The sequence below is a fragment of the Athene noctua genome, chromosome 17 (assembly GCF_965140245.1).
Source record: "Athene noctua chromosome 17, bAthNoc1.hap1.1, whole genome shotgun sequence".
In the NCBI taxonomy this organism is placed as follows: Eukaryota; Metazoa; Chordata; class Aves; order Strigiformes; family Strigidae; genus Athene; species Athene noctua.
In genome coordinates this window covers 237729-264302 of record NC_134053.1, presented here as the reverse complement: position 1 = coordinate 264302, position 26574 = coordinate 237729, and the positions used below count along the sequence as shown (strand labels likewise).

The following is a 26574-nucleotide window of genomic DNA, read 5'->3' as shown; positions in this document are numbered from 1 at the left end:
GGGTATCATTTGCCTAAACGCCTCAAGTTGGTGAAGAGAGAATTAGCTGAATGTCAGGAGACCTTCTCCTCACAACACACGCACGGTCCAGGTTAACAACGACTCTCTCATCATCGTAACAGCAGCCCCTGCATACATCTCTGCTTTTGCTACAGATTGTGAAATTATTTAGCTGACTTGGCGGGGAGAAAATCTGGAGTTCTCATGTTTAACTGGTTCCTATGTTGACTGTGCTGTAGGCAGCCCCATGTTGTCTAAGCATCAGCCATCTGCCTCGCAGGTGGAGGAAATTCAAGTAGAGGTAGTTTGCACTGAGGGATTAAAATGCTTCCATTTAGTACACCAGGTGCTGGGCATTTCTGAGTTCCTACAAGGTCTGCGTTGGCACAGTGTATCCTCTGTGGTTGCCAGGCTGGAGCACGACGGCGATGCCCCTTCAGCTCCCCCTGTGCGTGCCGTGGCTGGCGGCCTTTGTTCCATCCTACTGAGGTCTTGGCGTCGGGGGGATGTCGTGGCTTGTGGGAGAAGCCCGGAGTGTTCGATCCTGTGATCCCTCCTTGATGCATCTTCATTGAAGATGTCTTCGCTGATTTGTTAAGCCAACGTTACTGTGTCGGGATGAGGATGCCGCTGTCTTGTCTCCAGTTGTAACAAGGTCTGTTTGGGAACAGAGCCGGCGGCGTGCAGCCCGGGGCATTGTTCCTGTGCCAGCGGGTCAGGGACCGGCCCAGAGCTGGAGTTTGCTTCATCACCACCGAGGGGTCCCGCGGCGGTTCCTCCAATCCCCCGTGTAACCGATTTCTACTTTTAGGGTGAGTACCATCTCGCGTAGGTGAGCGCCACCGCTTGGTTGGGCACATTTTAAAGGGAGGCTGTACTGCCGGCTGCCACCCAGCGGTCCTTGCAGTGCGAGAGCGAAAGCAAAGTCATTCCCCGCGCACCTTTCCCGCATCCTCCGCGGCGGCTCCGCTGACTCGCGCTGTAACGGAACGGCCGGGGCCCGGGCGGGCTCCTCCGAGCGGCGCGGGCGCGCAGCCCGCGGGGCGCCGGCGGCCGGCCGGGAACGACGCTCCCGGCCCGCACAGGCCGCGGCCGAGCGGCGTCCCCCGGAGGGGGTCGGTGGCTCTGGCGCGCTCGGTTACGGCCCCGGCGAGGGGCGGCGGCGCCGGGAGGCGGCCCCGGCCGGCCTGGCCCCCGCGCCCGCCTGGCCCCCGCGCCCCGCGGGCCCGCTCGCCGCCGCCGGTGCGGGCCGGGCCCCGGCGGGGCCGCCCCCGGGCTCGGTGGCGGCGGGGCCGCGCGCGCGCCGAGGGAGGGCCGGAGCGGGTCAGCGCGGCGCGGGGGCGGGGATAACCCCGCGGTCCCGTCACGTGGAGCAGATGAAAGGGAAGCGGCGCGGCAGGGCGGGGAGCCGCCGCGGCGAGCGACGGCGGGCGCGGGGCCGGCCAGCAGCGGGGCGCGGCGCGGCGGCAGCGCGGCTGCCATGGGGCGCTGACCCGCCCGGGAGCCCGGCCCCGGAGCTGGAGCCGCTCGGGAGCGATGCGCGGCGGCGGCGGCGGGGCGCCGCTCGCCGCCCCCCCCCCCCGCCCCGCCGCCGCGCGATGAGGGGCTGCGGGGCCGGCGCGGGGCCGGCCGTGCCGCCGCCGCTGCTGCTGGGGCTGCTGCTGGCCGCGGCGCCGGGCGCGGCGCTGGGCAAGGAGACGGCGTTCGTGGAGGTGGTGCTGTTCGAGTCCAGCCCCAGCGGCGACTACACCACCTACACCACGGGGCTGCAGGGCCGCTTCTCCCGCGCGGGGGCCACGCTGAGCGCCGAGGGCGAGATCGTGCAGGTGAGCGCGGCCGGGGGGCGCCGCCGGCCCCAAGATGGCTCCGCGGGCCCGGGGCCGCCGGCACCTGGCGGCACAAAGCGCGCGCCGGGCCCGCCGCCCCCACGTGCGCCGCGCGGCCTGGGGGCGCCGCGGCCGCGGTGACAGATGCGCGGCCGCGCACAAAGGGCCGCGGGGCGGCCGAGCCCCGGGGCCGCCGGGGCCGCGGCCTCCTCGCCTTGCCGGGACGGACCGGCGCGGAAGCCGCGCAGCGCTGCGCTGCGCTCGCCGTGTTTGACAGCCGAGGCCGCGGGTCGCCCCGGCGGGCGCCCTCGCACCTCTTTCGGGCGCGGGGCCTGCGCGGCGCGGGGGGCGAGGGACCCTGACCCTGCCGGCCGCGCGGGGCTGCGCGGGGGCGGCCCCTCGCCCTGCCGCGGGCGGGGGGTGCGCGGAGCCGCGCTGCCGCGTCGGTCTCGGGGCTTCCCGGGCTCCCCGGCAGCGCTGCGCTCCCGCGGGGACGCCCCCCGTGGGCAGCCGCCGCGCTCCGCGCCCTCCGCCCGCTGGGACGCCCGGCCCTGCGTGCGCTGCCGCGCTGCGCGTACCTGTTGCCCCTGCGCGGGGAGCTGGTTTGGAGTGGTTCTTTCGCAACGTAAAATTCCTTATAAAGCTGCTCTTGCCTTGCTCGCCAGAGACACTCTGCATTTATCCGAACGCGGCTATTCTTCGCTCTGTTTGAAACTCCTGAAGTGCTTATCTAATTCCTTTGTAGTCGCTCGCAATTATTGACTTTATTTTTTCTCTCCCCTTTGCCTAAGTAAAGAAAAATGACTTAAACGCTGTTTTAATAAGTTTGACTGTTAAGCGATTGCCAATAGCCATCCTTGTGTCACCTTAACAGCTGGAGTTTGTTTGCTTCAGTCCCATATACGTACACATACATACACACAGAAATCATATAAAAGTTTAAAAAAGCTTGCTGATGGTGAGTAAGCTCTGGAAACAACTGGTAAAGCTCTACAAGCAGAAATAGTTTACTATCAAAATAACCTTTTTCTTCTTACAAAGCAGGGAATGCTACTCTTGAGTGTGATTTCAAAACAGTTTCAGCTGGGAGGATTTGTTATAAAAGCTCTCTTGCAGGTAGAAGAGTTGTGAGGAGAAGCTGCTGATATAGGGGTTTTTCTTTTGTGCTTTCAAAGGAGAGAGGGAGGGACCAATTAACTTGTATTTCTGAAATTTTTAGAAAAGGTGGTGCTGGTAGGGGCTGAAACGGACATTGATGTTTTCTGACCTTCTGGTGCATTGTCAAACAGTACCTGTAAGACTTAACACTGCAGCTTTGGGGATAGCAAGAGACTCTGAAGTCTCTTTTTTGTGTCAGGTGTTAGTGATAAGAATGGAATAGGGGCCATAGTTTTACTGAGGTCGTACTTTCCTTGAGACTTAAGTGAAAGCGGAGAAGAAACATCCGGTTTTGTCAAGGCTCAGATTTGCATAACTTGAAGCAAAAGTATTAAATGGACTTTTGTAGGCCTTATTATGTGTAACATCAGCTATCTGTTTCCTCTTAATGCCTGGACAGACAGCACCTCACGTGGGAGAGACCGCAGTGGAAGACAAATTATGTGGCATTTATCACTCAAAAGCTGTTTTGCTTATTCATCTCTACATATACTAGATAACATACATCATGAACAGGCTTTTTTTTTTTTTTTTTCCCCAGCCACTGTGTGTGTGTTTTTTGGTGTTTTGGGTTTTTTTCCTCCCTCCAAAGAAGAGAATATGGCAGACATCATTCCAGAGCAGCTAGGCTGGATGCTGTCAGCCACACTTTCACTGTTGAGATTTTAGATGAAATATGGCATCTCTTGTCAGTGTCCTGCTTCCTTCATCTCATCCTGAAATTGAGTTTTGCAGGGCCAAAAGATATGAAGATTTTCACAACATTGTCTCGCCTCCCTTTTGCAGCTAGTCTGTGTATTTATGGAACTATATGAATCTGCTGTTCTGGATCATCATTTAAAGCTCTCTGTGGGGTTTAGAAAGGGATCGTGAAGCTAATGCCACTAAGAACCTGTTCAGCAGTAGCTAGTGGTACATCAGTGAAACAAGCTCTGCTCGGCCTCAGCCACCTTGTCAGTGCACACAGCTCTTTCAAGATTAAGATGCATTTTTCTTTAAAATGAAATATTAGAAATTCCTGAAAATCAGGCACACATTAAAGAATGGATCAAAGGAATTGTGGTTTTGGGACTACACAAAGGCTTAGTTTTGTTTATGTTAATAGCATCAATTACTCATTGGTCTTGAAAGTCTGAACAAAAAGCCCCAAAACTTAAGAAACAATGCACTTTCAGCTTTTGATAGGTCATACATTTGCTCCCAAACTGGTTACTGGTCAGATTCCTATCCAGTAGTGGTATGCTATTATATTGTTTCTCATGTTATTGTGAACAAGTCTTATGAGGGTCAAGTGTCTACCAGAATAACTCTTCAGAGAGATGAAATGTTCATATGTCTTCTTTCATGTGGCCACAGTTTGTATTCAGCAAATACATCCTTAGGTTGCTGTGTCAGCTGGTCCTTAAACTGCTCGAAGGTCTGACCATCTCGGTGGTATCTGGCATACTGGAATATTACGTGTTTCTTGGGGCAGTATCCTCGCCATTAGCATGAGATTGGAATTTGAAAACATCTGATTAGAGAGTGTGAAAACAAGATCTTGTTGAAACCTCTAAAATGATATTTTGCTTTAAAAGAAATTATGACTGGTGAATTACTTATGGTTCAAACTTTTTGTAGCATTCAGGCCAAGAGCACAGATACAGTTCTGTGTCAAACTAGATGCTACGCGGCCACGAGTCACAGTGCCAGGACGATAAGCATCGTCGGCTGGACTGGTACTGGCTTTTTTGCTCCTAGTGGGATTATGTGGCTTAGTTCTACTTGCAGTTGGCAAGATTCCGTTCCAGTTGCTTATCCTGCTTGATAGGTGAGGTGTGAGCATCGCATGCTGTGTTTCCTATAAAGTTGTGGTGGGGATGGTGCTGCTCAGCTAAGGTGCTGGGCAAAGAGGATCTAATATAACATTTGTTTTGGATTGCATTCAACTCTGACTTGTCAAAAACTTTTAAGTGATAACAGGTTCATCGTTGTCAGTTCTCTGTCTTCGTCTTCTTTTTGCTGCTCCTGCCTTAGATACACTATTGAATACAGTAACATAGATGGGTTACCAGTGTATACAATTTTGAAGAAAATCAGCATCGAAGAGAGATTTAGGAATAGTATACCTGTGTTTTTTTTTTTTTTCTTGGGAGATGAAAGTTTAGGCTTTGGTTGGTTTGTTTCTGCTTGGAAGCCTCAGCAGGGGAATGATGAACAATATGTAGCTGTTGAACCGAAGCAATGCGTAGATTATGTAATAATATCCAGTTGCATATATTTTTTGTGTCAAAAGGTAACAGTTTGGGGAGAACAAGCGTAACTCAGTGCCTTCAGCTCTAGGAAGAAAACAGAAGTGGGACACTTTCCTCACTTCTTGCGCATCAGTTCCCTGTAGCGGTGCTATTGCCCATCTTTTGCTTGCAGAAGATGGGGAGGTTTTGAACTGGAGTTTGAGGCATGTGCCTGTATGTTCCTTCCTTCTGTCTCCTTCCCACTCCTTATTTACTTGAATAGCTTTGAACCTTTCCTCTGTATTCTCAAAATGCAAAAGTAGCTAAAGACCGTAAATTTGTCAGGTAGGCTTTGCACTCTGACGCACTGGCAGAGTTTTTAACGGCGTTGAAAGCAGTGACTTGAAATAACTGTGCAGATAGATGTCTGGCAGCAGTCAGAGAAGGCCGAGTCAAGGGAATGTTAGTGTCCTTTAAGAATGGAAAGCAAAAATGCATATTTCCAGGTTTTTGTTGTTGTTGTTTTGGGAGCAGGCAGGTTAAGTTTTTTTCTTGTTTGAGTTGAGTGCCCGAAGGCCATTCAAATTGAGGAAGTGGAATTACTTGTGCCTTTGAGTCACTGTCTGGTTGGACGTTTTCTTTGCTAGTTATCCCCTTAGAATATGAAGACAGCAGTGATTGGGTTTGTGTTCATTTCCACACCTTAACTGTAAAGCTGTGGCTTACAGTGATGATCCTGAGGACATCAGGAATAATACATTTCTCTGGTAAAACTGAGTTCCCAGTACCAGCCTGTGGGGCTTCGGGTTTGTTTTGTCATTGTGTCCTTGGAGTGAAGTATCTTGGAGCTGAGCTGTCATTGGAACGTGGCACTTTCATTCTGATGGAGAACAAAGAGTTGACACCCTGTGGGTGCTGAGAACAGGATGAGAGGGGCTGTTCACCATTTACTGTGTTTTGGGACAAAGACAGGAGACCTGGAACATATCTGTTGTGTCTTGTATGAGAAGTGGGACTAGGTTATAAGTGTCCTCTCTGATCTCCAGTCTTTGAGCATCTGTTCATAACATCACAATGGGCAACTGTTGCGAGGCATGTGAGGATAGTTATCTCTGAGATGTCCATCTTCAGCTGTTGAATCTAAGCACTGTCCTGCTCGAGCCTCTCATCTGAACTTGTGTCAGACAGAACCGTGAGTCCCATCACCTTTCTGAAGGCCTGCTGAAAGTTAAGGAGCTTGTGTTAAATAGATAACAAAGCTGAATCGTGAATGGAAGAGAATTAATTGCAGCTGTCTTAAAAAAAAAAAAAAATCTGAGCTTTCACAGTGCTTATTTCCTGTTTAAAATTTTTTAATAATTTAATTAAATAATGACAAGTCACTGACGACTCCTTTTTGGCTATAACAGCATCAGGTGTGTGTCTGTTGTTATGAGTCAGAGCAGTGAGTAATTTCTATACTTGTTGCTTTGCTGCTTTGTGGATCAGAAACCTTGTCTAATCTAAGCTTCAGTTTTTCTTCTGTTTTCTGGTTATTGTGTTAAGACTTGACTATCCCACTGGTAGGAACAAGAGTCTTCTATATCACAGCCTTGATATACGCATTGAATAGCAAAATACAAGTTTTAGCTGTAAGTTTTCTGAAATTTCAGTTCTTTAAAGCATAGGTGCGGGTTTTGAAACCTGAACTGGACGTTTCCATTTGTTCAGTGAACTGGCAGGGCTTGCCAATCTTCTCAGTTATGGGAGAGAGTTGACAGCTGAAAAAAAGATTAAAACCAGAGGTTTAATGCTGTGGACAGCAGGCTCCTGTAGTTTCTGTGGTGTGCTGTGCCTGATCTGGGCTTGATCGGTGTTTGTTTGTCAGTAGTTTCTGACAGAAGAATGAAGATTGCCCCGAGTTGCCCTGCTTCCTTCAGGACCAGGGTCACCTGCTCTATCCCTGCCAGTTGAGGTTTTTTGCACTGTGAAAGGAGGGTGTTTTTCATGGGAGTGCAACAGGTGACTATGGGTCTGGGTCCTTTACAGAAGGCTAGGGTGATAAAGGAAGTGTAATTCACATTTAAAATAAGAAGTTGTTAAGGTAAAGACTTGCAGAGTTACTACTGGACCTGGACAGCCCTCACAGAGTGTGTCCTGCAGAAGCAGCTTTCCTGCAGCAGAGGTATTGTCCTGGGCTTGATCTTGGATGCAGTTAATCTCGCTGTTCCCCAGTTTCCATCTCTTCCTCTGTTCCTCCCCTCCTTTTCTGTGAGCTTCAGTCATGCTTTAGTCCATCGTGTACTCTGGTGTGGGAGGCCTGAAGAGAACGCGTCGAAGCGTTTTGCATAGCTCGGTCATCCTCTTCTACTGTTTTGCCTTGACCCTGGACTGTCCTCACAGTGTGAGCTCCAACCCACTCACCACTGCTGCTTTAGTTTGCAAGAAGTTGCCTGTTCTCGCTGGCTTCTGAACGTAGTATTGTAAATAAAGATCCTTATTGTCTATTAATTCTTTGACATTGCGGTATCCAAGATGCGTCTTGGAGTGGTGGCGAAAGGACTCGGTAACTCCTTCTGTGGTAGCTGCCGGCTGTTGTGTGATATCTGCCTGCAGCTGTAGTGCTCTGGTTTGAGAATCCCGTACGTGTGCTGTCCTGTTAAGGTGCAACACGGAGAGAATTTAAGAGGGTGGGGTCAAAGATTGTGGTGAGGAGGGGCGCTTGACTGCTTAAACCTTCTGCCATAACATCCTTCTCTCTCCTTCGGTTGCACAGTTTCATGTCATCTTTCATGTCTGCTGGAAAAGGAAACACCTTATGAAAATAGTTACTATAAACCCAAAAATTATAATGGAATTTTAAGGGCCAGTAATTCGTATTTACCTAGTTAAAAACTTCGGACTTTCAAGCTTTAGACTATTACATTGTAATGTATTAATGGACAGTTAAGGGCACCTGTGCAAACTGTTTCTAAACGAGTCTAAGGCAAGAATAAATAAATGTTTCTAGCCATTACTACAGGGGAGAGGGCTGTTCAAAAGATAAGGTACCAAATTCTGTGATGAGTTACTGGTTTTGGGGGAAGCACTGATGTCAGTGGCATTTGTACAGAGTTGCAGCAATACCAGAATCCTTGTACCAACGCCTCGTCAGCACCCAAGACTGAGACACTCCCTCGAGGAGAAGGTGGGAGGCACGGTGTAAGACAATGAGGTAAAAGCTATTTAAGTATGGAGGAGAAGGTACAATGGAAAGAGCAAAAAACACTAATGTGACCTATTTAGAGGAACAAGAATAAAGTAGGTTAAGGAAGTAAATAAGCAGAAAGCTTGCAGCACTGGGTCTTGTACTCAGGCCAGTTAGTGCAGTTTCTGTTCACTACCAAATAAAGGTGGGGAATCACGTGGGGAAAAAATAGTTTGTGGGGGTTCAGGTAACTTTTCTGCGTAGTCCGTAAGTTTAGTTAAATCTCCACAGAGATGTCTGAGGTCTGTACTGTTGAAGACCTTGCCCTTGCTGGCAGGATGCTGACCACTTCCTTTTCCATGTGCTCCCATTGCTTGTTTGGGAGGTGGAACTAGGAAAAAATCCCAGAGAGGAGTGGCACTCAAACATTGTTAAACATGGAGCCATTTGGAGAACTGTTTTTTCATTTATATATATTTATGTTGAGACTGGATCTATGTGACTATAATGGTTTAGGTATAATTACAGCCTGCTCCACAGTGTTACCAGCACTTGCGGCCAGCAGCGCCCCGTGGGTAGAACTGGCCCCTGCTCTCCCTGAGCGCTCCACGGGTGGATGTGATTATGGGACGGGGAAACTTCCTTGTAATTGCTTTGCCTAGTGAAGGGCTTCTGAAATGGCTCCAGGTGAAGCATGTGGAGGTCACGATTTGGTGTGGCATAACTTGGTGAGAAAGAAACGCAGGCAGCTCTGCTGCAAGCAGATCTTATAGGAAAGTCTTGAGTAGCTGTATAAAACCATTGATTAGCATACATAGTAATTTTCTTCCAGTTTATACCATCTTGTGGTGGAGTGTGTATTTAAAAATGCTCCTTTTTTTTATTACAGTCTTCTAGTCCTTGTTTTGGAATTTCAAAGTGAGGCCCTTCTGGACCAAAATAACTTTCATAAACATAGTTTTTCATAGTGTGAATGCTTTCAAGACGCCAGCATCTTACTGGTTAAGGAAAGGTAAGATCTGGAGGCAGTAACCTGCTGTGTGTTCTGCCCAGTTATAGAAGTGGCACATGTATTTGCATTAATACAGTTAGTACATTAGAAGTGTTCAATTTAGGAAGTGTTAAAAATTACCTTGTACATACTATCTATTCTTTTAGGCATCTGCACTTCAGTATTCAAATGTGGTCAGACCAGAGCTTGTGGTGCCTACATATGAAAACAGAATGAATGCAAGTTGAATGCTTGGCCTTATTTCTCGTGTTTCCTGGCTTGAAGGGAGAGCCATTCACATTAAAGGAGGTTGGCAAATGAAAAAGAGATTGTTTTTAAACAAAGTCATGTTTTGAAATTGTTACAACAGCAACAGAAGATTCACGTGAAAAAAAAAAAAACTTTTTTTCCCGCATTTTTCTTGACTGCTTGACACTTGAACCAGAGGTGACGTGGGGAGTATGATCTTGCAGATACCCAGTAGACACTGCCAAAAATTGCACTGTACTGCACTTGGTGGAGCTGTGCTCATGTTAGGATTGAGTAGTAGTGCTCTGGAAAACAGGGTTCTGGTGGCTTAGGGTGTCCTCTTCACAGTGGCAAATCGCTTTCATTAATTTTTTTTAATTTCCTTTTCATGCTGCTTTAAAAGACTTTTGTTGTTGCACTTGGCTTTAAGATGAAAAGCCAGTTTACAAAGGTTGATTAGGTGCCTGTTATGTTCCAGACACAAGTACACCCTGAAATATGTAGCTTAATATATGCAGGCTCTGGGCTCCAGACCCATGTTACTCTGTGCATTAATGTAAGGATTTTAGGTTTAAGCTTTAAGCTTTCTGCTGGTTTTCTTGAGCTTAAGCTGTTTTATTGTTTTGCATCATTTTCAGTAGTAAAGCAAACTGAGGGATTGGTGAGGAGGTGAGTGGCCTGACAGGGAACTGAGGGACATGTTTTAGAGTGTGCTGAGTACAACTGTTTAATTAGCTGTACAGGCATGCATGTTGCAAGTACGTGCCTCCTACTGTGAGTTTATTGCATGTGCTTGGTAAGCAACTTTCAAATGCTTCTGATTGTGGTGTTCGAAAAATTGCTTTTAATTCAGGAAAGACCCTCGTTTGTGCCAAGATCTGTTTTCTTACTTTGAGGCTTTTGATGCTTGCCTGCTTTAAAAAAAGTACAATAAAAAGTGTATTAAGTATGGGTGGGAAAAATCCTTCTATTTTTCTCTTTATCCACTCACCTCTGCCCCCCTAAGCAGAAGAGACTCTAACCAAACTTTCAGTTGAGTTCACCTTTAGAACTGGAAGTTTTCAACCTTAAACACTCCACTTTGACAGATCAAGAAAAGTGGATTTGGAGGACTGACTTGGAATTGCAGAAGGTGTTCTGTTAATTTTTATCCACTGATGGGTCAGTTCCAAAACTGTGGTTCATGGAGAAGAACCGCTATTAAAGGCTGTGATTTTTTTTATTTATTTTTTTTTTTTTTTAAATTTTGGGGTTTTTTTATCCTACCCCCTCACCCCACAGAGGCTATACTTGAAGACTTGACTTCTTGTTTGGGCCTGGCTAAATGGTAGCACTAGCAATTGAGCCTTGGTGGATTTTACTTTAATAACAACAACAGTAATAATAATAATAATACGTGTGTCTCATAGATAAACCATCAATATTCTATATATAGCATGCCAGTTGGGCACACTAGTGCTGTCCTTCCTCCACTGAAGGTTTACCTGTCCTTGTTGGCTTTGGAGATAAGGATAGAGGTTAGGATATGCAGCATAGCAGCTGCTGCCCTTTTCTTAGACAGATTGGGATTTCTCCTAAGGCAATCTCTGAAGAGTGTGTATGCTGCGACAGGGAAATGTACTGGTTCCCATTGCAGTGTTGTATTTTACAAGGGTCCAGCATACTTTCTCATACCTGTTTTGTATTTACTCAGAAGCCATTTAGAGCTGATACTGTCTTGCACACCGTGAGGATAAAGGGGAGCTGAACGCTTTGTGGTCTGGATGCCAAGCTGGCAGATGTCCTGAATGATGTGTGTAGCAAGGCTGGGAGCAAGAAATGAACCCATGAAACAGAGCCAGGAGATGCTACTGAGTTCAGTATTTAATAGGAGCCAAGGGCTGGAGACCTCTTTTTGCTCAGAGGCAAGGTATCCCCAATCTGGTAGCTGGCAGGGTTTTGCCTGTTTAAAAGATACGATCTTTTGCATCCCCAAACTGTCTAAGGAAAAGACATTGCAGAGTAGTTAATGCAAAAGAACTCCCAAAGTGTGATCTTATTTGGGTTTTTTGCTATTTTACTTGAGAAAGCTGTGCTGCCAGAGTTCCTTCTGCTCTGCCACGTTTGTAACATTTGGTGATAATCTTTGTAGGTTTTGATACTGGGAATTTACAGGGGTTATTCTGTAGTGAAATAACAGGGTTGTAGTTGCAGGTTGGGATGAATTTCTCAACTGCATGTATTTTGTTTATATTCAGTTGCTACTGGGACATGAATCTCCTCAAATAACAGAAGTCAAATGAAGTGACTTGGTCTCTTTTTGTCTACCCCTCTTGTTACCTTCAGGCAGTTATGGCAAGATGAGGATTTGAAATCTCATGGGACGGCTTTGCTATTAGCAGAAGACCCCTGATGTGGAATAGTCGACCAGAATGTTTGCACATGTGTGTATGTGTGATGTATGGCAGTGTCATTAAATTAAGGTTACACTGAGATGAAACCAACAAAATCTTTTTGGTTTCTGAAGGCTGAATAAGTGTTTGATTCAGAAGCTTGGATAGGAACATTCCCAGAGCCTGGAGACGTCCCAGCTGTGGGAGTAATATGGGAAGAAACTACTGTCCTTGTCAGTAAAAGGGCTGAAATGTCCTGAAAGAGTTAAGCTCTAATTAGCTCACTCGTAAGGTATTTAATATCCTTATTAAACTCAACTGTTGGTTTGCTTTTTTTTTTCCTTCTTATGGTGAATAAAATTTCTTGAAGAGCTGAGCCTCTGCCTCACAGATCAGAGGCTCACATGTTGAAGCTGGCAGTGCTAGAGGCTAGTTCCTATCTGTGTGACAGCATTTTTAATTTAACAGGACCGGCTTTGATGTTCTTGAATATTTATAGGCAGCTTCAGATCAGTCCAGTATGTGTTCTTTTTAACTGGAGCAGAAGTTCCTTCTCACACAACAAAATTTCTTTCCCTGTGTTTACTCTTGGGTTCCTTTTGGATTTGCAGTCATCAGAGTGGTTTTATGTTACAAAAATACTGCTTAAATACTTACTTGGGGGAGGAATCACTTGATTTCCTTTCTGGTTTCTGCAGCTTGGGGGTGGGCCAGTTACCGCATCGTAGCTCCTTGCTGGAGTCTCACTACAGCCACTTATGTTGTAGAAGAGACGGATGCAGTGAAACAGAATTGGGGCAAAACGCAGTTACGGTGGAGCCTTCTCCCGCTGTCCGCAGCTCGGGTGTGCCTGCGGTGGATCGGGCCTGAGGTCTGCTTGGGTCAGAGCCATCGTGGGCCCCCTCAGGAAGACACAGAAGTGTCTCTCAGACACCCCAGAGAAAGAGCAGGTTATAGTCATCGTTGGTGGTTTAAAGAGGAACTGAAAACTTGAGGTTAGGTTCTTGGTGGGAGCTGATCAGAAATGGTGGAAAAAAGTCTTAGCTGGAATTTGCCGATTTATTAAAATGAATCGTGCCGCCCGGATGGTTTGACTTGCATGAAACTCCGACCAAACCCCATCAGGAATCTTAAAAGAAGATACCTGATGGGTCAGCCATCAGCTAAGCTTTTAACCCCGTCTCGGTGTGCTTTGCCTCAGGAGCTTGCCCGGCCCACCGCCCCTGAGTCCAGGCCTTCGGGCGCCTGCAGCCCGGGCGGCGGGCTGTCTCAGAGCTGGCACTGTATGTCCTTTCAACATTGGAGATCTGTTTGTTTTTTTTTTTTTTGTTACTTTAAATTCACTAGTTCTGGTGTCCTAGAAAGGCCTCATTGTGGTTTGAATCTTTGCCTTGATTGTGCCACAGGAGGAAGCGTGCATGTCGTATGAAAGTGTTTCCCCAGACTAGATTTTGCGGTAGACTTGTCTCTCTCTGCCATGTTTTTTTTTCTGCTTTATTCTCTCAGCTCTCTGTTGTGGATCTTGTGTGGACTATCTTATCGCTGATGTTCCATCCCGGAGAAACCTTGTCATGGCCAGCTGGGGCAGCAAAGCCGTGGGTTTCTTCACTAGAAGTTTTTTGTGTGGGTGCCGACCGTTCATGCTCCTCTGCTGTGCTTAGTTTTTGCTGCGAAGTTCTGTATGCTTCGCGTTACAGGATGATCTTCTATATAGAACTCTCTTCTAGGCTTATTTGGAACTCCGTTATTGAAGTAACAGACTTTTTTTTGTATTAATTTGAATGGTTTCACTTTGTAAAAAAATTCTGTCTTTCAGTAATGACAACTTGTTTCAGTGCATGGCCTACAGTGGAAAAGGTTGGTGGGTTTAAACTTTTCTGCTATAGATGCACTTCTTTGTTGGTACAGCCTTTTCTAGTTCGGCAAGTGAAATCAATTATGTCACTGCCTACATAGCTGAAGAGCGCCAGGAAGCAACCACAGGAGGAAAGTGCTTGATTGTCTATTTGATGTAAATAGTTTGCTCAAAGGCTTCTCTTGCTATGGAAATTCAGCAAGGAAATAGGGACCTGTAACTTACAAATGTAGCTAGTACGCAGAACTTTACTAACATATAAAAAGTAGGGAAAGATCTTGATACTGCTTCTTCCAGAAGAAAAACAAAATCTGCCTGGGGCATCTAAACATCACTTGTTCACAGTTCATTTTAAGGGAAGACCTGTTTAGAAAGTGAAGCAGCTGTGTTGTATCTTCAGGAATTCAGTGTTCATGTGCATTCTGCTAATGCTGATGTGAAGTAGTTGTCTGAACTTTGTAGCTGCTGGGATGCAATTTCAATGCTTGAATCTAGGGATGGGTGGATGTGTTTGACTTCATTTTTCTTTGGTTCCCTCTTCCGAGTTGTTAACAAAGGTAGTTTTCCTTCTCCCTACATACCCTGCAATATCCTTCTGAGATGGGAAAGTTTATGAAATATGGAAATACTTAATGCTTCTGCCTCTGGGAAGGATTTATCCAACAATCACAGTGTAGTTTTTGTTTGGTTTTGGTAGAGCTGTAGTAGAAAGCTGGTCCTAATGATCTAAGGCAGTGCTTTACTAAATTTCCCTCTGCCACACCTCTGACATGTGGTACTATTGTTAGTCCAAAAGACTTAGAGAAACCAAAAGAAATAAAATACATGCAGTGTGGGGTACAGGCATGAGATTTTTAACCAGCCCTGCAACCTTTTCCTGGGAGGGTGGAGGGTGTGTGGTGAAATTCCCCAAAGTGTTTGGTTTTTTTTCAGGCTGTACCTTCACATCTTTGAGTTTACTTTCTGTAACTTCTGGAAACATTTTGAGATGTTCCCACAACCTAGATAGAAAGTATATCAGCAGAACCACTTAAGATTAAAGAACCAGCTTTAAACTTGTCACTTAGGAGTGAGCAGTAAGTAGTGCCAAGGTTGTGGCTCAAACAGAGCATCATCACAATCTGAAGTTTAACTTTCAAATATCTTAGTCTGCAGAAAGTGTGTTGTAATCTATAAACTGGTGTACCTCTTCAAGGCTGCAAGTAGAGGTTCCACAGAAATAAGGTCCTCAAAGTTTTGAAGTATGCCCCTTCCCATTACAAAATACCGAGTACTGAAATTTCAATTAAAAGCATGTAGACAGTGGGAGTAATTTTGCTCCTTATCACTGCTTAACATGGAAGTTAATAACAGTATCCCATACTAAGATGAAACTGCAAGTCAAATTAAAAAACAAACAAAAAACCCCACACCTTACCAATTGTTTGGCTTTGTAAAGCAAGGTTTTTAATTTCTTTGCTGTTGCTGGTTTAAGATCAGTTTTACAGGCCTGGTGGCTGCTGTTGACATGTCCCTGCACTTCACAGCTGCTTCTACTTTGCAGGCTTTCCAGTGGATAAATGGGACATTATCAACCCCCTAAATGAGGGAGTGTGAGCTACTGTGCACGAAGTTGCCATCCGTGAGGAATCCGTGCAGGGAGTTAGCATGTCACACGTTCACTCTTCCCCTTCTCCAGTTCCAAAGTAAAATGTCATCTTCAAGCCACCACCATTTTTTTCCCTAGTATTTACTTGGGTACTTGAGGTCACATCTCTGCAAAGGGCTTTAGGGTGTGAAACGTGGTTTTGTGGCACTGACACCTCATGTGCAAACGAGCGAGCCCCTTCTCATAGAGGTTCTTCCTCCACGTGTGGTCGGTTGTGTGTTGCGGCCACCTTGTTGTTAACACTGTGTACCGAGGCCATGTCTCCTCATCCTTGTTCAGGGCCCTGCAGGTCCTACCTCGCTGCTGAGCATTCTTGCCTGAAGTCATTAAAACCAAAGGGAAAGTTGCTAAAAGGGCACAGATACTCTGTAGGGCTTCTGGTGGGTGATGTCCCATGGTACAAAGGGGGGGAGAAGGAATGGGTTTCTGTGTGTAGATAATCTGTTTTTCCTTGCTCTTTTTCTGCTCTTTTTGAAAGTGGCTTGAAACTATCAAGTGTCCAAGGGTTGGATGGGCTAAATTACTGTGCACTAACAGAATGCTCTGTAGAGGAGTGTTATGATCATGCCCATGTTGCTTCAAGGTGCAGCTTTCATGGTCCAGAGTTACGTTGGGGAAGAATCGTTTTTGTGTAGGTAACAGGGACTCGGTCCTGTCAGCATCCGTATTTAGTAACTGGCACAAATGAGAACTTTATGTTCTTGCCCTTTAACTGTTCTTAACCATTTCCAAATCTGTTTCTCTAGTGACTATGTTTTTCAGTGACGTTTAGAGTTCTGCAGTCATCGATAAATGCGCATGCAAGCGGAAGCTGGAGCCATTGTGGCTGAGTCTAGAGCTTTGTAGTCTCCTTCCTCTCGGGTTACTAGCACGGGTGTACCCTCTGAGTGATCTAAACGGCGTGCGCTGTGCTTAACAAATACTGCTCTGCCTTAAGTTTATGTGCCTGTTTCTGTGTTTAGAGGAAGAATGGACTTTGGAAAATTCTTCTACTTTGAAGGTGTTACTTCCATCTGCTGAAGGCTGTGGAGCACCTCCTGTGATTACAAAAGCGTTAGTTCGGAAAGAAATAATGTTTACATGTGTAAAAGTTGTTTTTTGAGGTGTGGGGGTTTTTTTTTTGGCTGGGCTTTAAAGTTACTAAACTGTTTTAAAATATCACTGTATGGTGTTTTTGTCTTATGTGATAAATTGTGTGTTTTCTGACCCAGTGCGTTTGGTCACCTCTGTGTTTTCATATTTAGTGTGATTTTATTGTCATATAACATTATCTCCTTCCACCTTTTTCCCTGCCATGTCATTGTCATGCATTGTTAAAAGGCTGTCAAACACTTGCTGCCTTGGTGTTTTCTAACCTTACTTTAGAGACTTAAAACTTTTTTATTTTTAAACTTACAGATTCCCTAACACTTTCCCAGGGAGGATAGGGGCTCCAGTGTGTCAATCTTAAGCTTATCTACAATAGGTCTCCTTTTATTAATCAATTTTCATATATCCTTTTTAACTAATCCACAAGCTGCAGGTTCATGCCTTCCCTGCAGGATGTTCTGTGCCACCTGTGAGGGGGGACAACACTGATACCTCTTTCTAGGTCTGGCTAGGATTTGAGAAATGCTTATGCCAGCACTGCTGTGTGTTGTTGTGGCCCCGGGAGGACCTGTAACTAGAATACTTTGAGATGTTGTGGGTGAGGACTGATGGAGTAGATCCTAGTGTTCTCAAACACTTTTAAGTAGGCTCTGCAAACACTCTTTCAATCTCTCATTGTGCTGCTGTGTTAGGAGGAATTAGCAGACAGTGGAATATGTCTAATTCAGTCCTACTGCAAAGAGAACGTTTGCAAATCAAATAGAAAATATTTTCAATCCTTAACTTGCAGTTGGTGTCTTGGAATTGGAATTGGTAAAACTAGGAGAGTATTTGCTCCTTCTGTAAGCAATACAACATACTGTGGCTGGTAAGGATATTTCTAGCAAATAACCTCCTAGGTTGTCCGCCTAGGTTGTACTGCCTAGGAAGTTTTATTTTTTTTAGCAGTTGTACTATCCAAGTGCTGCTGAATTGTGAAATCTCATCTTTATAAACATATTCCAGATAAAGTGGACACTGCAGTCTTTGAAACAGAACATACAAAGTGATGCAGTATGTTCTGGAGATTAATGTCAAATACATTCTTAAGGCAGCAGAATCCTGACCTAGGTTGGGGACTGGTTCAGTTAGGTAAAGCTAAGAGAAGTAGTAGGAGTCCTGAATATCTGTCAAGGGAAGGTTGTGGGGCTGGGAACTTCACTTTTTTTTTTAAACATCCTTACCAGAAAGAAAATAATAGAAGATGCTCAGAAGAATAGTGAGAAGTTGAAGAAGCCTTAGAAGAGAGCCTTCCTAGAGCAGTCTCTGGGCGTATAACAAACTGTAAAAATGGAACAGCTGGAGAATACCCCTTAGCACTTTTTCCGCTTTCAGAGATGTGGTAGTTATGGCTTACCCTGCTTTAAGGAATGGGTCATGAACTGCCTGATAGAGGAATTTAATCTTTGTATCAGTACAGTAATGTGGCATATCCATGCCCAACTGTAGTGCTCTGTTTCTCAGCACAGAATAGCATTTCTTAGTCTGAAAGAGAATCTGCAAGTGAATTCACAGATTTTTGCTGTTTGTGTTATATGGAATTAGTACCATAAACTGTGCCTCCAGGAGGAGGAGTTGGTTTTATTTACTTTTTCAAACTGAGACTGCTGCTAGAAGGATATCGTATTTTTTTTAAAAAAAAGCTCTTTAGGAATAAAGTAACTTACATTTGCATTAAGAATATGGTTGTTTTTCAGAACAATTGCAGTAATTTTCACTCTTTCTCCTTCAGCTTCTTCTTAAGAATACAGAATACCTTTATAAGCATATAGTAGTCGTTTTGAAAACAATTAAGAACGGGCCATTTGACTGGGACTTCATGGGTACCTGTGGCTTTGTTCTTGCTCTGTTTTTTTTTACTCTCTATTTAGAAACTTGTCGTGAATGTCCTTGTAGATGCTGAGGGATGACTGTTAGCAGGGAATGAGGTGAACCATTGGAAGAATGAAAAAAATGGGTTAAAACAAAACGTATGTTCCTACAAAACATGCACCTCCAGGTGAGCATAAACTGCCTATCTGAAGCACTAGAAAGGACAGCTTTTGGATCATACATGTTCTAGGAAAACGCGTCTTCTGCTGTTGGCCTGTTCCGGTCTCATTAGCTGGTAGGGAATTGCATCTCTGATGTTAAGGCTCCAGGATCATATTTCTATTACTGAGGCAGGTAGTGGGTGAATAAACTTCATTCACGCTGTTTAAAATTTGGCAGCTAATCCTGGCAAAGCAGCAGCGCTCCCCTGCTGTCCTCCAGAGGTCCAGATTGCTTTTCCAAGGCCACGTTCCGGCTCTCTGGGGTGGAAGTGGCGGCACTGCCTGGGGAGCAGGAGGGGGAGCAGCTTTCCAAAGAGGGGCTCAGCTGCTGATTACAGGCTGGGGTGCATTGCTTCAGGAGTTGGCAGCATGGGTATAAGAGCCCTGATGGATGTGTAGTGAAGGACATTAAATGTGGATAGGTAAGCAAGGGATAACAACATCTAGGCTTGACCTCTGATTTCTTTCCTGTTGTCTTTTTCTTGCCTTTTGATTTCTCACTTTTCTGTTTCCTTCTCATTCCTGTGTGAATTCTCAGCATCCTATCATGGACACATATTACTGTCTTTGAATTCCAGCGTGAAATTGATTTGCAAGGTGGAAAATAAAGTTAATGATCCTAACATTTTGACCCCAGACCTCAGTAGTATAGATGGTTATTCTGCCTTTGCACTAGTCTCAGTTCAATAACTGACTAAGCCAAGATACTAGGAGCCAAGACTGCCTTTACAAGGAATGTGGTAAAGGGGAGGATAAGTGTACATAGGTGATTAGCACCTTGAAGGGAACTGAGGAAAAATACAGAATAGTGGGAAACTGAAGGATGATGAAGAATGAACAGAAGGACTCTGGGATTTGATGACTGGTAGTAAATGAAGAAAGGTTTGTCTAGCTTTTCTAAAGCTCCTCTAGGTTTAATCTGGGGAACTAATCTTGCATCTTGCAGATTTTATACATGTGGAGAGAGACTAGCAAGAGATTATAATGGTGACATGTTTGCTTAGAGAGGACTGGAGCATAGAGAGAAGCTAAAGGTTGAGCAAGCTTTGCTGATAAGCTGTGCTTTGAAGTATTTGGCAGGGAGAGCAGTGCCAGGATTGTTGGACTGGAACAAATGTTTTGGAAGAGATGCTAAAGGTTGAGAAGGCAAATGATGCTTTCTTCTGCGGAGCCCTAGAGCTGTAGGTGACATCAAGAGATGATGGTAGACTTTCAGGAGAAGGGTTGGGCACAGCGTGGGAAAGGTCGACATAAAGGCTTGCCTTCTGTGCTTCTGGTAGTGGGATGGGCCTGTAGTGGAGGTTCACAGGGTGGACTTGAAATAGGTGAGATTCAAAAGGGACGTGACAGAGCGTGGTATGAAACAGTGAATGGATGTGCAGCACAAAGTGGACAAGAGGTGAGACAGGTTTGAAAAGAAAGGAAAACTGTTTGAAAAATTGTACAGGGTGCTGAGAAAAGGAAGATGGGGAAGCTTGTAGGAGTGGTTAGCATATGGTGAAGAAGTGAGATTGATGTGGTCTTCTGCACTAGACCTGTGCTGCCATTTGTTCTGGGCAGTGCTTGGTCCTCTGAGTCACATTCAGATAAGAGATGGGACTACTGCCGCTATTGAAACACTGTCTAAACTGGCACACACTGTTTCTGAAGCAGCTTCTCCACAGAGCAGCAAATGCACTTGGTATGACCTCAAACCTATCTTAATTTTTCCCCCTTTCAAGGGGCTGTGAAAAGCAGAAAGCTTGGTATGATGGCAATGTGCAGAACTAAATCCTGTCATTTGAGTGAAGAACATATCTTCCTAAATAAAGCTTCTGCTCATATGTATGTGGTGCATTGTTTGTTTAGATGGTGGGAGTTCTCTAACCTTAGGCTTCTTGTGATTGTGAGATGGTGTGAAAATAAAGCTTATATTAATAAATCAAAACAAAACCCTTCCAAATGATTTGTCTTAACATCTGTGCTGGTGTGGAAAGTTGGAGAATATGAAAACTTGGAAGTTTTCAAGCAGTCTGCTTCTAAGAATACACTTCAAAATGGACTAACCAAAGGAGCATGTCCATGTCAGAGGTATTTCTTGAACAGGTCTGTGGTGGAGGTCTTTGCCCTAATTTAAAGAGGACTCTCTGGTTTCAGCGCTGTCATGCAGTAATGATTACAGATTAGTAGGTGCTACGGTATGTAGGGTCATGTTCTGAAGGAATGGTCTGGTGCCCGGCTTGTCAGAGGGTGAGTAAGTACTGCGTGTCTGCCTCTTGTCTTCCCTCAGAGCCACTGAAATAGTGCATCAAATTTTTGTAGAAGACCTGAGATAAGATTCATTTCTGACGTAAGATGACAGTTTTTACATGCTTCACCTGTGTGAGAGGCAGCACAAATGTCTTAGCTCAGTGTTGACAATCTTCCCTATACATGCAGATATTTTTATATAGAAGGTTCTGTTTACTTGAAAGAATCTAAGCTGTAAATTACTTATAAATTCTTGATGCAAAGATATATTAGAGCAGGCATAGGCAATAGCTCTGGAGCAAGGAAGAGTATCAAGGAATCACATACCTTATATTCTTCATTTGAATTTGTGGTTCTGTAGAACAGTATTTGCAAGTGTTTCCCTTGAACAGTGGAGTAGAAGATGGGAAGAAATGGTAATGACCTCTAAAATTCAGAGTTAATCTTCACGTGGTTGAATTTCTCTTCCCCGTTGTTTTTGAAGAGAAGGAAGCAGAGAAGGAAGCTTTGGTTTGTTTTGAAATGTGATGCTTTTAGTCCTATGCAGTTGGAAGTATCTGAAAAAGCTAGTTGCCTTTGTTATATCTAGGCACAGATGTGCAGTGAAAGAGAATTAAGAAGAGAGGATTTTGTAGATGTGATCCTTAAGTGGCATTTTAAGTATAACATCTTATCTCTGATCCTTTGATATGGACCAGGTGTAAAAGGACACTGAAGAGAAATGCCACGGTGGGGTAGAATTTTGGCATGCTCAGCCCAGCCCTGCAGGGCCTGTTAGAATGACCACTGGTGCCTGTCATGGTTATTCTTCATGATGATTTTATAGGTGGGACTATTTCTGTCACTTTTTCGATATTTCATTATGAAGTTACTTCTGGGTGGGTTGAGAGGCAGAGAAACTAGGGGTGGTATTTCTCATATCAAGAGTCCTTAACTTTCTTGATTAAAGCTAATTAGTAGTGCTTCGGAAATCAGTTCTGTGCACTTGATAAAGTCAAAATTAGGGATTTGACAGAGAGAACTAAAGTTCAAATAAAGATCCAAAAGTTAGTTACTCGGGCATGCATGTCTCGGTTACAGCAGGATCTACTTTTTTGCTCTGGTATTGCAGGAAGGAGGAGTCTTACGCAGAAATAGTTGCATCAGTGTGCTGGTCTGTTAGGTTAATACACTACTTTTGTGGTCCATATCATAGAATCCTGTGCTGAAATTTTGACAGCTTTGATTTTATTGCAAACTTTGTCAATTAAGTGTTTGTTTGCTCCCTATCCCTAGCCTGTTTGCCCAAACCAAGTTTCTGAAATTGTAGAACCAGCTTTTAAGCAGCTGCTTGGATTGAAGACATTTCTAGAATGAAATTGACAGAGCCAGAGCTTCATTTTCCCACAATTAAATATGAAAACTATCTTTTAACTTTCAAAATACGATTTAATGGCTCTTTTGGGGCTGACTCATCCCCTTGCTTTAGTCACACGTGTAGAACTCTTTTATGTTAATCCGTATTGCTTTTTCTTTTTTCCTTCACCCATAATTATTATTCTGTTCATAAAGATTGCCTTTGTAAACTTAATACTCCTTCCGTGAAATGGTGATCTCCTGTTATCAAATATTTTGGATTGTCCTGTCTGCCAATTCAGCACGGGTAAGGCTTGGAGCATGAGAATGTGTCTTCAACACCACGTAGGACGTTCAGCCACAGGCGTTATCTCTGACATCCCAGTTCCCTGACTTGCTTTCTCTTGTCGCTCTCAGTCCTAGCACCAGAGTTTTGCAAACAGCCACAACTGTGTTTTCATGGTATGGCTCAACTGAGTTCTCTCTGGTTTATCTGTATGGGAAACCTGCTGTTGTCTTTTGCCCAAAGCTGTTCCAGTGGTCTTCAGAAGAAAGCTGTAAAACTTCAGTGTCTCCTGACTGTCCAGTTTGTGCTAGCTCTTCAGACTGCCAGTGAGTGAATGGTGCAGATTCTAGCCAGTAGTTGTAATCCAGCACCTGGGATATTGAATATTTTGAGTTGGAATTCAAAAACCTGAATAAAGTTGAACTGGCTGTTATTTCTGTATGTTCTGGTGTGAGCCGCTTACCTGCCTTCTGTAGAGATCCATGAAGGAGCTGTTTAGGCAGATGTGTGATTCAGATATATTATGGATACTCTTTAGCCAGTTTCAGGTTTGCATTGTTTTGACACGTAACTTTCCAGCTTGCAGTCAAGTAAGAAGGAGTTTTGTAGGCAGAATCCTGTGTAAATTTGTAACCCTTATTTTGTTTGTCTATTCATCTTGTGTACTGAGATAGGTCTTGTAGAAAAATACAATTAATGAATATTACATTAAAAGTTCACAGAGGGTCAGAATTTTACAGATTATCTTCAGTTCCGACTGTTTAACTTTGAAACCATATTTTTATCCTTACAGTAAATCCATTTTGATAATGGATCTAGCAACTATCCTGTCATGAAGTCTTTTGCATCTCAGTAAACTGTGCTAAATCTTTGGACAACAAGAAGAAAAAAAACAAACGAAAACCTTTTACTGCTGACTGTGATTCTTGAACAAGCTTCTTACAGTGCTTAGTTAATCTGTTCAGTTGTAAACTACTGAGTTTGAAAGCTACCTGTGCTCAACATTCTGCTTGGGAAGCAGGAGAGGTGGGGATGCTGCTCAGAGTTCAGCGCTCCCCAGCAAGTGTCGCTGCTTGTACCTCTGGAGTGTGGGAAGGAGAGTGGTAACTCACTGGGAGGGGAGGCTGAAGACATCCTCTGAGCGAAGACACAAGGACCGCCACAGAGATGCCCCAACATCAGGCAGTTGCTATTGATAGACTGAACTAGCTACTGAAATGTTATTGGAGACTAACTCTGTACACTGAAAAATTGGAAGAAGCAGCTCATGGACTGAATGTTAAAGATTCTCATAGTTTCAGGAGCAGAACTCCAGACTGTGCGTCCGTTCAGCAAATTCAGGTCTGGGGCAGAAGCACGTGCTATGCTCCCATTGCTTAGCACGGCCAAAGTATGTGCATTTAACGTGCACACCCCCCTTGATGTTTTATTGCTTGTGTTTTCCATACGTGCACCCGTGATGTCCCTAACGATCTTTCTGTCCCGCTCTTGGAGCGTTGGGACTATGCTCCAAGTAGGTGAGGCTGCTGAAAAGGAGGGGGAGGAAAGGGGAAGTTTGAATGCCACCAGGCAGAAGGCAATGTGGGAAGCTAACTGACATGCAGTTACTTAAGTGGTGAATTCTGAATCCTTATTGTTAAAACTATTCGTAATACATTCTCACTAAACAGCATTCAGTCTGAAGGATGATAAGAAATGAATGCTGTGCTCTTAAGCACTTACCCATCCCTTCCCTGGTGATGGTGCAGCCACGGCCATGCACCACCCGGGGTTATGCTGCAGCACACGGTGTTCATTTTGTCCTTCGCAGGAAGGGACTTCCCTGCTTCCTGGACCCGCAGAACTCGCCACCTGAACCCCCTTGCCATGCTGCAGATTTGGGGGAAGCTGACAGAGCAAGGAGTTAAATGTGTCTGAGCTCTGATTCTGTGTGCTGTTAAGAGATGCAGTTATTTGAAGTATCAGCTAGGTGTGTGAGAGAAAAGATTGATTTCAGAAGTAGAACATGCAAACTAAAGATGCCGAGATATCCTACCCTGTGTTGTAATCTGGATGAAGGCTTTGGCGGTGGTCTATCTACCCAGATTTGAGTACAGATGTGCCTTAGTAAAGAGAGTGCTGCTTTAGTTTGAGTGTAACATTGTACAAATACAAAAGTCAAACCAACTCTAGTACAAAAAAATAAAGTATAGAATAAAAGCATAACTGGAAAATGGCATGGACAGCCTCACTGTAAGCAGGAGTTTTGTGTGTAAGTAATGGACAACCTCTGTTTAATAACCAAGCAAAAAAAAAAAAAGCTTGGATGCAGGAAATCCCAATGGGTTTTGCAGATTCTGTAATTGAAATACCTGAGTGTATATGCAGATGTCAGACAAAATGAAGTGGCTTGTCTGATATCAGTTTACCCATCACCAGTTAACATAGACATGTGCCTTTCCCTGGGTCTCTGTGTGTTGATGAAAAGCTGGTTATAAGCATATGTATACAGTTGGCTATGAACCGTCTTGGCCTGAAACAAAATTGAGAACCAAGGGAACACAGGTGGTGGGCAGTGGTCTGCTGCTTGTGCGCTTCAGGCAGTGGGGAAATAACTGCAGAGCGTGGAAACTCAAACTTAAGGAGAACAAAAGGCATTTCCAGTAAGAGGAGCATCATGTAGTGGCTTCCTCTACCTTTCCAGTTACCTCCCAGCATTAAGACATCCCGGCCATTTTAATGTTTTGTGCAGAGAGGTTATTTGAGGTTTCATTTGTGAGGAAGCCTGTCCTCCAGCTTGTCGCTACTGTGGGAATGAGTGGGAGGCCAAGGAGGGCAGTTAATTTACTGGTGCTTTCAGCAAAATGCTCAATTTGTGGGATCCTTTGGTTCTGCTTGAGAAGGTATTTAGTTATTTATAGCCGACTCTACATTATTGAGAGGAGTGGGGTCTTCTAGTCATTTAAGCAAAATTCTGATGCGTTATGGAAAGTATCTGTGTGACTCTCATAAACTTGTTTTAGAAGTTGTAGTTTCTCTTCCCTCTTCTTCCCCTCAAAACAAAGAGGGAGGGGAAATGGGATGATGACTAGTGGTATACCACTTCTCAGTTAAGTCATTAACTCAACAAACTTAATTTTTAGGCTTCTGGTGATTATTTTTTTTTTTTTCTTTACACACACATCCCCTGCTGAGGGCATAGCATATTGGGTACTTAAGGGTTAAATCATCTTGCTTTGGAAGCAGCTGGGCAGTTTACACTCCTTGCTGGGCTGCACAAAAATACTTCTCCTTTGAAGTACTGGGAGGAGCGGCTGAGGGTAAAACCTGGAATGGGGTTGCAGCTCACAGTTTGTAGTGGGCTTAGCTTGGAACAGGCAGCTGCCTGCAACTACAGTATGAGATGGCAGAGAAGATCAGGGCTTCTTTCACTCTTGTCTTCACTGTCTCAGCGTGAAGGCTTTGTTTTTGAAATTCTTCAAATGCTATTTAGTTCTTGGAAAATTCTTGGATTGGGACAGGTTGCAAGAAATATAGATTAAAAATATCCTTTCCCATAAAGGCAAGCCAAATATAGGGGTCCTACTGGAAGTTCCTTGGCTGCTTCTGATTTGTTCTGTAGTGAAATACACACTGCTGCTGTCTGGGATGAGAAGGATTCACCTCCACTGAGTGGTGGGAAGGATGTCGGATTCTTTTGAACAATGCACATTCTGGAAGGAGCTTTCAGAAATCTGTTTTTCCCAGTTTCCTAGAACCTGTGAAATCTCAGACCTGATGCCATACCTTAGACACTTTGAACTCTCAGTTTAGTGATAAAAGAACTGATGGGAGGGTGGCGGTTCTGTCACTTGCCCCGCATGGCTGAAACCGAATTGGAAGCCACTTGGTTTATAGTGCTGTACAGCAGGAAGCCGCCGCCTTTACTGTATGTAGCATGCTGCATAACTATGAATGACATTGCTTGATGTGGCCTCTGAAAAGCAAATCTTTTCATAGATGAAACCTGATGCAAGCTGGCTCCAGTCACTTGCTGTTTCCTGCCACTGCCAGCAGTGGAACTAGACTAACTGAAGTTGCTCTCTGGTTTTCTAGGGTAATACTTT

The 26574-nt window shown here is 44.8% G+C and overlaps 1 protein-coding gene across 4 annotated transcripts in view; it reads left to right on the top strand.

Annotated features, from left to right (window-relative positions):
• Positions 1 to 1665: 1665 nt before the first annotated feature.
• Positions 1666 to 26574, top strand: part of ZNRF3 (zinc and ring finger 3) — a 120113-nt gene continuing 95204 nt past the window's right edge. For 3 of the 4 annotated variants that reach the window (XR_012634678.1, XM_074920939.1, XM_074920937.1), the window contains exon 1: positions 1721 to 1826. The gene's annotated coding sequence lies outside the window, so the exon portion shown is untranslated. Of the gene's footprint in view, positions 1827 to 26574 lie in introns of all 4 variants that reach the window. The other variant, XM_074920936.1, reaches the window with a different exon arrangement.